Genomic DNA, 13,250 nt, shown 5'->3' with positions numbered 1-13,250 from the left:
CCATTTCAAAGGGACAGTGTTTTGTTTCTTCTTCTGTTGACTCGTTTTGATGTTTTGCCCATAGACTATAATGGGGAATCATGAAAATGCCGACAACGTTGTCATTTGTTGCCTGATTCAGATGCAAGTTGCAGAGACTCTTCTACATGAATGAAGCCTGCCAAATTTCAAGAGGATAGGTGCAGAGGTTTCTCAGAAACTGTACCTCAAAGTCTTGAAAGCAAATTCTGCTGGCAGCAGCAGCCTCCTGTCATCTGGGCACAGATCCAGGAGCCTGCACCCCCGGGAGGGCTATGGGACTGTGACAGACTCCTCCTGGGGGTGTGGGCCCCTGGATCTGCACTGGATGACGGGAGGCTGTCACTGCCACCTGGGATCAATGCTGGGTGCAGCCCGCACCCAGTGCTGGTGAAGACAGATGCTGCCACTGGTCCCAGGCAGCAGTGTCCTGTCATCTGGATGCAGATCCAGGGGCCTGCAACCTCAGGAGGGCTGCAGGGCTGTGCCAGACTCATCCTGGGGCTGTGGGCCCGCAGATCTGTGTTGGACGACAGGAGGCTGCTGCTACTGCCTGGGGCACAGCTCTAATAGGAGCTTGAATTGATTGCCGTGCTGTGGTCTTATAAAATTTCTTTATAGCCACAGTCAATTTGGCTACCTTAGTTTTAACCACTGCCCACCCTGCATCCCAATACCAAGGCTCCCCCTGCCCCTGCCAGCGATGCCCAGCACCCCGCTGCTCTGGTCTGGTCCCAGCCAGCATTGACCAGTGCACCAGACTCCTCCTGGCTATGGTGCTGGCCCCAGCAGTGCTCCCCCTCCCCCTCTCCCTCCCCCTCTGCCCAGGCCTCAGGAAAGCCATGAACCTGCAAGCAGAGGACAGGGCACTGGTTGTGGGAGGCTTTGCCTGACCTCCTCCTGCACTCCCCGCTCCAGCCCGCCTGCCCCATTGCCCCCCCCCCCAGAACCACTCAGGACATGCACATGAATGGAACAGAAAAAACTTTATTACCCTCACAACACCCACCCCCATCCCTTCCCCCTCAACAAACAGAACCCCATCAACCCATAGAGCCCCTCTACCACCCTCCCCACCCACCAAAAATAAAAAACCTGCTTACAAGGGGAAAACTATATACAGGGGGAAAATTATTTACAATATGTTGGGTCTTCAAGCCTGGAGTGGAGGGGGCCTAAGGGACAGGGCCCCAGGGCAGGTGCCCAACACCCCAGCCCCTGGATGTTCCCTGAAGCTGGGCTCAGGCTGGCCCTCTAGTAGCAGGGCAGACCTGGCACTAAAGTTAGTGCTGAGTCATGTCTACAGGTGTGTTAATGCATTTGCAGATATCAAATTAAAGCATGAATAGCCTAGGTTAATGCACATTAACTTAGGCTAATGTGCATGAACTCATCTCAAGTACACACACCCTTTAGGTCCCAACTCTAGGTCTAGCTGGAGGCCAGAATAGTTTAGAATAGCCATAAAGCTGCTCTAAATTATGCCCAAGTGCCCAGATGATGTAGGACCATTCCAGAGGGTGGAAAAGAAAAGAGCACAACTGTATTCTAGCCATGTCTACTGTTCTGGATGTAGTAATGGAGCAATACAAGAAAATTATGGTGACTCTTTTACACTAACTTCCATAGTTTAGAGCTGCTAGGTTTCACCCTGATTCTATTCAACATAAATTTCTATCCCATCTCCACATTTTAATTTCAGAAATGAAGGTTTTCCTGCAGCAGTCTGCATATTATTCCGTATCCTGGTCCTTAAATCAAGCCTCCCCTGTCTCCTGCCTCTCCCTACTCTCTCTCTGTTGATTGCTGTTTCTACTCTGTGCATGTTTCCTTTTCCTTCAAGCATGCTCTTTTGAGTTCTTTCTCCAAATTGTCTTCCTTGAGCCATGTTTATATTCCAAACTACTGTCCAATTTTCCTCTTTCTCTTTGTCTCTAGAGTATTTGAGAACACTATTCCCTTGCTCTTGGCTTCCTCCTCTGGCCCTCCAACGTGTTCCATGACATCATCCCCAGTTCCTTCAATTTCAAGCCAAACAAGGAAGAAGAACAAGACGGTACAAGGGCCTCTAACAACACAAAAATTATCAAAGGTCCACCTGAGCCTAGAGGTCCATAGGGTCAGTGTGGTAATCATATCAGTTTCTACAGCCAAGAGCACACAAGGGAGTGGCATGGTAGCATTATGTCCAGCTGCCTTTGACTCTCCACTCAGCTTATCCAGTAGGTATGAGTCCAGAGTAATGCTTAAACTCATGCCTCTGGAACCAGGGAAAGATATCTTAACTGCCCTAGCACCTCAAATTCCACTGAGAAAAGGATAACAAAATTAGTGATGTCCTTGCATATATGAGATTGAATGTGCATGGACGTTGAAGCAGAATATCCAGTTCTGCAAGAACAGGGCCAATGACAGTTCTAAAACTATAGGTAATCTAGAGGTGCTGCATAAATGCAGAGGATGTGAAATTAAACTAAAAGGTGTATGAGCAGTAAACTAAATCAAAATAGAATTTTGTCATGCCAAAATATTTAATTTTATACCATAGGCTATCAAAAAGCTTTTATGAGAATATAAACAGGTTTTTTTATATTATATTTGGAGGAAAAGTGACTGTGAATTGCTTATAAATCTACTAACAGGGACATATTGTCCCTGGAAGGGGTTCCTGTAGTACTTCTAGACAGATAATTTCTATATGAAATTTTCATAGACTTCCAGCTATCAGCTTTTATGGAACTTACTTATGTGTTGGTTTATTTAAGGACAGCAAGATGAAGAGGAGGGAGAGGGGATGGCGTAGGTGCTCCTTTTCTGTTGTCCAAATGATGTGTGTATTTTGGCTTGTAAGTGTATAGGTTTTCTGGTTTATAATAAGTAATTAGGGACTGTTAGGAAAATTACATATAATTCTACATGTAATACAGACCCAAGAGTTCAGTTTAGCAGAAGCTAGTTGCGTCATCCTGGCTGAGAGCTCCTATCTTAGTCTGTATGCCTACCCACAGCATGAGAAGTGTGTGTATGTATATCTTCATTTGCTCACAAAGTGTGAAGCCAATGCAGAGAACTGAAGTGTCTTGCCAAAAGGGAACTAATAATATATCATGTTAAACTGCCTGGTAAAACTTTGGTGACTAATTATATCCAAAGGCTTTATACAACAGGACATTTAAAACCTCTGCTGTGTGTGCCAGTTGATAGATTGTATTTGTCTTCTTATTAAGGGAATCCAGGCAGCAAGCTGTTTAATTTCTTTTTCCATTAATAGAAAATATCTTCATAGCCCTTTTATAGAATGTGCTGTAAGGATGTTAGGGACTGAAGGCTCATTTTCTTAAATGCTTATAAAGTTTATAGACTGCAGACTTCCTAAATTTGACAGTAGCCCTGTTTGTTCAGGGCTGTTAATCCATTGATTCAGCTAGCTATTAGAAGATTTTGAGTTTCCGTGTTATTAGATTGGTTTAGTAAGCACCAACACATAATGCTTAAAACACTTCCTAATCTACTGCATGGCAAACCTGTATTCAGGAAAGCTATAAACAAACGTATTAGAAGATAATGTTGAAACCAAATCTTTATTGAGGAAATAATTTATCAAGTAACATGAAACAGCGTTATACCAATCAGTGAATCCTGATGCATGTAGTAAAGCATTTGGGGTAGGGACAGACATTCAAAAAGCCTGAGCCTGAATTGATTCAATCTTTGCAGGTTAGTCTAACCTGCAAAGCTTGAACTGATTTGGAGGTGGATAGACATTCCCTTTTCATTCCAGAAATGCAGGCACATGCCTGCAGTGGCTCAAGCTAGAAGTAAAGGGGTACTAGAACAGCCCTCCCTTCCTTTTTACAGTACTGAGCTGAGGGGGATGTGGCCAGGACACTCTGATTAGCCCAGCAGGGGATTGATAACAGTGTTTATCACCCTGAAGTCAGTGTTTATCACCCCACTAAGAAAACAACAGAGGGACATTACCAGCTACCTGTTGATTCTGCCTTTGTCACAGCACAGACTGGAGCCAGCATGTGGTCTGCTAGCTAATAGATAGACACCTTTCAGCAAGGCAGAGAGGAAGGGGGAATTCCTGCTTAGCAAGATGTGGTGAGAGGGAGGGTGGGAGCAGTCTGCAAGTCTCTGCCAGAGCTGCAGCCAGAGAGCAGAAGGGCTGGACCAGCCCTGCTGTGGAGCAGAGAGCACCGCCCAGTCCAGAGAGCATGCCAGGATGCTGTGGGTGTCTGGTTTACCTTAAAGCAACAAAGGGTCTAGGACACACATTGCATAAACCAGTTTGAACCCAAATCAGTTAAGTCTGATGCTACATTCAGCCAGGTTTATCTCAAACCTGTTTCATCCATTTTCAGACTGGTTTATGTGCACTGAACAGCTGTTCTGTTACAGGTTTAAACTAGTTTCTGATCACTTAAACTGGTTTATGTGTAATGTCTGTCCTCAGGCCTGGCCAACAATTTTTTGGGGCCCCATGTCTTGAAGAAGCCGGCGGTGGGGAGGGGGTTGGGGTGGCAAGTGGCCAGGCATGAAGCCGGAGGTGGGGTGGGTGGAGTGGCGAGTGGCTGGATGCAGGGGCCCCCTGCAGCTACAGGTTTTGCAGTATAAGACGGGCCTGCCCTGTCTGCCCCTAGCCTTGAGCAGCAGTTAAACATAAAATTAAACATATACAATAGCCAGTATTGGCCAACGAGACACAACGATAATATCCCAACAACAAATTAACCTGTTTCTTACATACATGTTCAGTCATAAGGTGCATAAGCCAGAAACAAAATGTGAGGTGCGATAAACCCCACCCCTCTGTATAGATTTCATAGATTTCTAGGGTCGGAAGGGATCTATTAGATCATCAAGTCCGAACCTCTGCTCTGGGCATGAAAGACCACTGGGATCAAGGAAGCCCACCCAGGTGTTTGCCTAATCTCCTTTGAGCACCTCCAAGGTAGGGGAAAGCACCACCTCCCTTGGAAGCCCATTCCATATTTTGTCAACCCTCACCATAAAGAATTTCTTCCTGATTTCTAATCTAAATCTACTCTCCTTCAGTTTATGGCTGTTTTTTCTAGTAACACTGAGAGGCGCCCTGGTAAACAGAGTCTCCCCTATGCCATGCTGACCCCCCCCCGATGAATTTGTAGACAGTCACAAGATCACCTCTCAGCCTTGTCTTGTGGAGGCTGAAGAGATTCAGGTTTCTCAGTTTGTTTTCATAGGATCTTACCTGCAGGCCCTCAACCGTAACTGGATGCAGTACTCCACCCAAAACTGGATGCAGTACTCCAGCTGTGGTCTCACCTGTGTCACATGGAGGGGAAGTATCACCTCAGCAGACCTGCTCATGACGCACCTACTATTGCAAGAAAGAGTGTGTTTAGGCTTACTTATTACCTCTTCACATTGGCAACTAATGTTCATTTTTGTATTGACTATGAGTCTGAGATCCTTTTCCACTGCTGTGTTCTTAGAATAGTACTTCACAGTCTATAGGTGTATTGGTGATTTCTTCTTCCCAGGTGCAGCACTTTGCACTTATCTTTGTTAAACTGCATCCTATTCTGATCCACCCACTTCCACAGTCTATCCAAATCTGCTTGAATTCACTCCGTATAGTCACCTCTAGTATGGTTACTATACCCCATAGTTTGGTGTCATCTGCAAATTTGGACAGAGTGCTACCTACACCCTCATCCAAATCACTGATGAAGATATTGAACAGCACTGGTCCAAGGACAAAACTTTGGGGGACACTGATGCCCACATCTCTCCAGGTAAAAACCAACCCATTCACTACCACTCTCTGGGCTTGTCCCATAAACCAGTTTTCCACCCACCTAACTGTGAAAAAATCCTTGTCACAGCTGCTTAGTTTAGTTGTAAGAATTGGGTGTGACACCATGTCGAAAGCCTTTTTAAAATCCAAGTAAATAACATCTACCTCTACTCTTGCATCTAAGTACTATGTGACCTGGTCCTAAAAAGAGACCAGGTTAGTTCAGCAGGATCTGCCTGCTATAAACCCATGCTGGTTGCCTCTTAACATTGTTTTACCTGCTGGCCCCCTACAAATGGGATCCTTAATGATTTTTTTCTAAGGTCTTGCCAAGAATAGAGGTGAGGCTAACTGGCCTATAATTAACCAGGTCCTCTTTCCTCCACTTCTTGAAAATAGGCACCACATTGGCCCTGTTCCAGTCCCCTGGAACCTGTCCTGAGTGCCACAAGAGCTCAAACAGTTGCGCCAGTGGTTTCACTATGACACTGGCCAATTCATTTAGTACTCACACATTAGCCCACCCATTCTGCCACAGTGTGCTTTAGTTTGAATTAACCAATATGTACTCAGGGCTGGAACAGCCCTCTGAAGTCCAGCCCTTGTCACAACCTTGCATCCTCTTCTTCCCTCTTATAAAACTTCAACTCATAGATCCCTAACTGAAGGCACTCCAGCGTGAAAAAGCACAACCCCTTTAGTGCTAACAGGGAACACACCTTCCATAGTCCTGCTTTCATACAAGTGATCAAAAACCTCACCCCCCACATCCCATCTGTCCCCTCTGATAACCTATATAAGACATTTTTGAGCATGATTCCTGTTTCCCTTCCCATATCCTTCAAATACACTGCTACCCATCCCCACACCCTTTGAGCACAAAAATAGTCCCACAGCATGTGTAGCACTGACTCAGGCTCATCACAAAGCTCCCTTGGGCACTTGGGGGACTGCAACAGTCCCCAGCAATAGAGCATCTGTTGCACCAGCAAAGCATTCTTCATTGCCCTCCACACCAGCTCTTTGTGCTCCTCTTTCCATTCCTTCCCCACCACACTTTTCCACATCCTACTTACTTGCTCCAATATCAGTTCCCCCACATCCGTCATCCTTTCCCTCCCCATCATGAACTTAAATACTCTTTTTGCATCTCCCAGCCCTTCAAGCCCCAAGCCTTCCAAGCCTTGCCCCATAACAAAAGTTCCCAGTTACACATAAGGGAGTGACATCTGCCAAGGCCATATCCTTCTCCCCCGACTCCCAAACAGACCCAGTCTTCATAACAGCCTTCCCCCCCAGAACCTACAGAAATTTGAAACTAACCCCAGTGCCTCCCCCACACTTGCTTCCCTTACCACCATTTTCAAGAAGTGGACATAAACAAAAACCTCTATGTTGGGGAAACCCCATCCCCCCAACCCTTCCTCCTTCTATAACTCTGTCCTAGCCACCTTCTCTGTCTTCCCCCACCAAAAGAAGAGGCACAAGGCCGACTGGCCCTGCCAGGCCTGTGGCCAGGATGGGGGTACACCATACCCATGTACAAAATCATTGGCAACAGGCACTGTCTGATAATCTTCACCTTCCTTCTGAATAATAAACCCTGTTTTCCCCACAACCCCACCATCTGTTTCACTCTCCCCCCAGTACCTACCGTGCCTGCTTCCATCTCTGTTGGGTATCCATCCATATGCCCAGTACCTTAGGTTCCTCCCTCTCCACCCACAATTTGAATTTCCCCAAATCCCCCCAATACCCTAACGCCAAGACAACACTCTTCTCCACATTCATCCTCATCCCGGATACCTTCCCAAACTCATTTGCATGCTTCATCACCCTCTCCAGAGACACCTCATCCCTCACCACATGTCACATTGTCCATGTATAAGAGGATTTTTAATTCCCCTCCCTTTGGCACCCTAACCCTGCTGATCACCCTATCCCCCCTCATCCACTGCGCCAGAGGCTCAGTGGCACAAACAAAGAGCCCTGGTGACAGTGGATACCCTTGTCTCACCCTGGAGTCCACTCCAGATGTCTCCCCCGAGAAACTCCTCACCAGCACCCTACTCATTGCCCTTCCATAAAGTGCCCGCACTCACCCCACCAATTTCCCTGACATCCCCATCCCTTCCTGAACCTGAAACAAAAACCCGTGCCCAATGCTGTTGTACACCTTTTGCAAATCCAGGCTCACAACTTTAGTGTTCCTATTCTAGTCAGCAATGTATGGCAGTGTATCCTGAAGTACCCAATGCGTTTCTGTCATCTGCCATCCTCCCACGATGCACATTTGTTCCCCACCCAGCAGCTGTGGTAGCACATCCCCCAACCTTGCTGCTAGGATCTTTGAGAACAGCTTATAATTCGAATTCAATAAGGTGATTGGCCTGCAGTTCTTGATGTGCTCCCACCCCTCTTCCTTATAGATCAGAACCACAACTTCTCATGTGAAACTCTCCTCTACCCAGCCCCAATCCATAATTTCTCTAAACAGGGCCAATAGATCTCCCTTAACTAAGTCCCAGAACTTCAGGTAAAATTCCACCGGGCTCTCATCACCTCCCAGTGTCTTTTTTAGCAGCATCATTCTCAGCACCCCCAGCATCTTGCTTTCTATCAATTCCCTTCTCAACCTTTCCCTCCCTTCCACCCCCAGCTTTGCTTCCAACCTCCCACTGGACCCTCCAGTTGTTCCCGCCCCACGGTTTTCCTGCGAAATAAGTCCCCATAATACTTGGACACCTCCTGCCAAACCCCTTCCACATCCTACACCCTTTCTCCATCTGCCATGAAAACCCCCATCCAATTAGAAAAGGAAAGAAAGGGATTAGAAGGAAAGGTGATAAATAGAGGACTAGTAATGCTTATTCTCAGACTACTTTTGGAATACTTAATAATAAATCTTTATTAAATCTAAAAAAAAATAAATCTTTTAATATTAAAAGGCATGGAATCACAACACTAAGGGGGAAGATGGTAAACCAACCAACCGAACTAAATGTTTACACTCAGGAAGTAATTTCCAAGCAAGCTTTTCTGCAATAGACTCACAAGTACAACTGTGAGGTCCAATCTACCCTGAGATTTGGAAGTGTTAGTACTATGTTAGCAATGCCACATGATATTGTTTCCTAGGCTTTACCATGGAGGTGGTAAAAGTTTCATACCCAGTATTTATAATGGTGATAAACTGCTTTTCAGTAAAGACAAATTTATGGGGTATTCAGCTTGACACATTGCTCAGTCAGTTATCAAGGTTTCATAATCAAAATTGCTCTATGCTATTCAGGGAGCTCTTGAGTTTTGGCTGCACACCTCTGAATGCTGGAGAAGAAATGGCTCATTTCCTTTTTTGGTTAGCTCATAGTGATGGTATAAGCCTGACTGAGGGCAGCCTGTATGGGTCCTTTGTTATGACACAAGGCAGGGCTTGTACAGAGACACCTAAGCTAGCTCTATATGCACTGGCTTTGGAACTTCAAAGCAGTAGAGCCACTTTTAGTCTGGGCACAGCACTGAACTAATTATGCCTCTTCTTGGATGCTGATTATCCAGGTTGCAGTACCACTTTGACAAAGGCATAATGCTTCTGGCTCCAGAACTAGCGCGAGTATCTCGGAGGAAGGCTGTCTTCTGCTGTGTAGGTTTGAAATATGAGGTAGTATTTTTTTACTCATGCTACCTTGGCAAAGCACCGTATACCCTTTTAAAGATATATCTTCACAGTTAACTAAGCTTTTAATCTGATTTTAGCCTAAACTCCTTATGATCACTGAAAACCTACTTTTATTTCATTTTAGAGGTTTTTTTAAGCCTGGGTTCCCTTTCCTGGATAGAGGTATAAGATAGAGCTTGGGCTCTGGTTGAGCTCTAGCTAGGACCTTTGGAGTAAAGTTACATCGAAAATCACTTAAGTTTAGTAAGAACAACATTGATCTTTACTCATATGAGAGAGAGAGAGTGAGAATGCAATGATGTCTTTGCAAACAAAACACCACTGACATTGATTTATATAATTGTGTAGGGGATTCAGATCCTGCTTATCAGCTGGATAAAATAGCTTTGAAATGCAACTAAATCCTGTGTTAGGGCTTTACAATCCAAATTAGAACTCTAGTATATGGGAAGTGTTCGAGACCCCGATGGATGAAAAATTGTGCCGTTTTCCTTGGATGGACTGACTTTCTGAAAATAAGACTGATATCTTGGTTATGTTCTTGCTTTCCTTTGGCTTCATTATTTATACTGCAGTCACTCTCTAATGAATCTTTCAAGACTCCATTTTCCTATTCCATATCCTTTCATAATCACAAATGGTCTTTATGTGGGTTTGCTTAATACAATTGCCACCTGAAATGCTCATGATGTAGGTGCTCCCTTTTTCTCTGCTATATCTGACACATGTGTTCAGCATGGGCACTAGTTTGACTAATTTAAGGAGCTTCAACAATCTGGACTTTCTGCAGAAGAGATGGGCTTAGAGTTTTGCAGACTACCCCTCTACATCTTCCACATGCTGGCAATCCTTTCTCCTGTTGATAAGTGTACCATTAATGAGCATGAAAAGTGCTACTTAGACCCATGCGTATGAACAGAAGCAGTCCTAAGCAATACATTCAAACACAGCTGATAAGGGTTATACTCCCAGTTAAGAAGATCTGTATTTTAAATCTGTCATGTTTATGACAATGAAAAATAATAATTGTCAACAATATAAATCATGGACTTGAAATGAATGGAGCATCTATAAACGTTTACATACATATTGCACTAGCATTAAAGTAAGCACACTTGTGACTAGGTTTTGTGACATACACATGCTTAAATATTATATGAAGTAGGAAAAATGGGAGAGACTGTCTGTGAAATGAGCATATGACAAAGTGCAGAGGCACTAACTAGCTGGTGTCTTGTGAACAAGTGGTTGTTTTCAGCTAAGCACTTCTCTTGCTTTGCACTGTTACATCTGAGAAAGGCCTTAGTAAAGGACTGAAGGTGGGAATATGACAATGGTGAAAAAAAGCAAAAAAGGTCTATGGGAGCTTTCCAGTTCTGCCCTGTCCAGCTACTGCCTAATTTTAGTAAAATGCTTAAGAAAAAACTTGACGGACTCTGACTGCTATGTGAGATGTTTCATCAATGAGGATGTCTGTTTGTTATACTTTAGTGTTCTGAAATGGTTGTAAATTTAGCTAGGAAAAACACAAGAGCTGTTTGAACACACATTTACTTCTAAAACAAGTGTCAAAGATTCAGCCTATGGAGCCATTTCAACTGGCCTATAGGGGTTCCTAGAGGGGCATAGAATTTGGGGGCAGGAGGAGCAGGGCTCACCATGACTTGCCAGCTAAAAAGCCCCGCTAGGCATGTGTCAGCAAAGGGGTGTGCTGGTGAGTGGTGGCTGCCTGCCACTCAGCTGTCAAGGAGCCCTGCTAGTCAGATCTGGTCCAGGATGCTACTGAGCTTGACACCCTTGCTCTGAAAGCACTAATTGTGTGCAAAACCAAGGTAGTTATTGGTGAACTTTCACTAGTCCTAGTAGTGCTCAAATTTAAAAAATGCAAAAAGATTTAAACCCACAGTTAATCCATGATGATTTGTGCAGTAATTCAGAGCAGACCTTGCTATTCCAGTAGTACAAAGAGAGGGCCAAGTTCAAACTTCGAACCAGATGCTACAGACTCTGAAAGCAAGTGTAATGCTCAGTTTCATTTAGCCATTATCATAATTAGAGATTAAAACAAGTCTGAAAGCAGAAACTCGAAGAATGGGATGCCACATGAGCATTATGATTTGTTTAGAGCAAACCAGTTGGAAGGGCACTGACCTTTTGTTTCTAAGAGCTGTGTCACTGAGTGCTGTAGCTGATAAGAATCTCAGTAGGCTTCACTGTGGTAGGGGTGAAATCTCATCCTCGAGAAAAAGATGCATGACTTGAAGCAATTTGTATCATTTTCATTTCTGTTGGCTGTTTAAATGTCTCAGAAGGAAAAAACTAAATCCCACGCAATCTAATTTGGGCCTTAGGATCCTGTCTGTCGGGAACTGGGAATACTTTGAAGTCTGATTTTTCTCTCAATTCTGTAAGAATGAATTAGGAATAATTTAGATAATGTCAACAGAATTATAACAATGTAAATTCAGTTTGAGAGCAGAATTGGGTGTTGGTTTCTTCTGTTGCCTCTTAGATATCTGAGAATATAGCTCAGAGGGAACAGAAGCAGGAAGCTCCCATTTTGTCCCTGGGTGTTCTAGGAATGCCAAGATTGTGATTTTAGGCCCTTTAAGTAGTTTCACTGGAACCACAGATAAGAACTTTTTTCTTCATCATGGGGTCCAGTGCCCTTAAACTGATGCATTTTATAAGACTTACTTAGGCTACCTCAGAGGCAAGGGTTTTGTTTTTCCCTTTCTCTTTTTGGTGATATCTTTCATCAGCCCCCAAGGAGATGAAGCATATATGCTCTTTTGTATTGGCTTATTCCACTTTAGCTTCAAATCACATCTCCAGTGCTCAAGGATCCATTCATTAGTTTTCATACAGTGCTTAGACAATATAGATTACTATGTATGTTCTAGACATTATTAATCAATAGCTGTTTTTGTTTCTTTGTTTTTCCTTTCTAGTTTTGATTATTCATCTCAATATCCTCATGAGGTTTGACTGACAAAGACATAAAATAATCAATAGTATACCATAACATGTATTGTTCTGTGTTTGGCCTGACAATATCATTACATTCAATGAATGAAAGGGTAGTATTGCTCACTCTTTGGAAAATAGCATCTCATCTGGTGAGTAGGGATCCGGTGTACACTTGTTGCAAAAAAGCCAACAGCATATTCGGTTGTATTAACAGAAGTGTCATTTGCAAATCAAGGGAAGTGATTCTTCAGCTCTATTTAGCACTGGTGAGGCCTCACCTAGAGTACTATGTCCAGTTTTGGGCCCTACACCTCAAGAAGGATATGAGCAGTTTGGAAATAGTCCAGGGGAGCAAGAAAAATTATTAGGGGATGGAGAAGCAAGACTTTTGAGGAAAGGCTGAAAGAACTACAGTTATTTAGTCTGGAGAAGAAGACTGAGGGGGGATTTGATAATAAATCTTTGAATAACTGAAGGGAGGTCACAGAGAGGGTTGAGATGGGATTTTCTCCATGACTGTAGGGGACAGGATGAGGAGAAATGGCCTCAAGCTTCAAATGGGGAAATGAAGGTTGGAGATTAGGAGGAATTTTCTATAAGGTCAGCATTGGGACAGGCTACCTAGAGAAACGGTGGAATCTCCATCCATGGAAATTTTCAAGAGCAAGTTAGACAGGCACTTGGCTGGGATGGCCCTGCCTTGAGCAGGAAGCTGGACTAGATGACCTTGTGTGGTCCATCTGTACTTTCCTATGATCCTGATTTTACAAAACACTAAAATGTAGCTAACCTTCTCCC

This window comes from Crocodylus porosus, unplaced genomic scaffold (assembly GCF_001723895.1).
Source record: "Crocodylus porosus isolate Cpor-Errol unplaced genomic scaffold, CroPor_comp1, whole genome shotgun sequence".
In the NCBI taxonomy this organism is placed as follows: Eukaryota; Metazoa; Chordata; order Crocodylia; family Crocodylidae; genus Crocodylus; species Crocodylus porosus.
Note: the sequence above shows the minus strand (reverse complement) of the source record.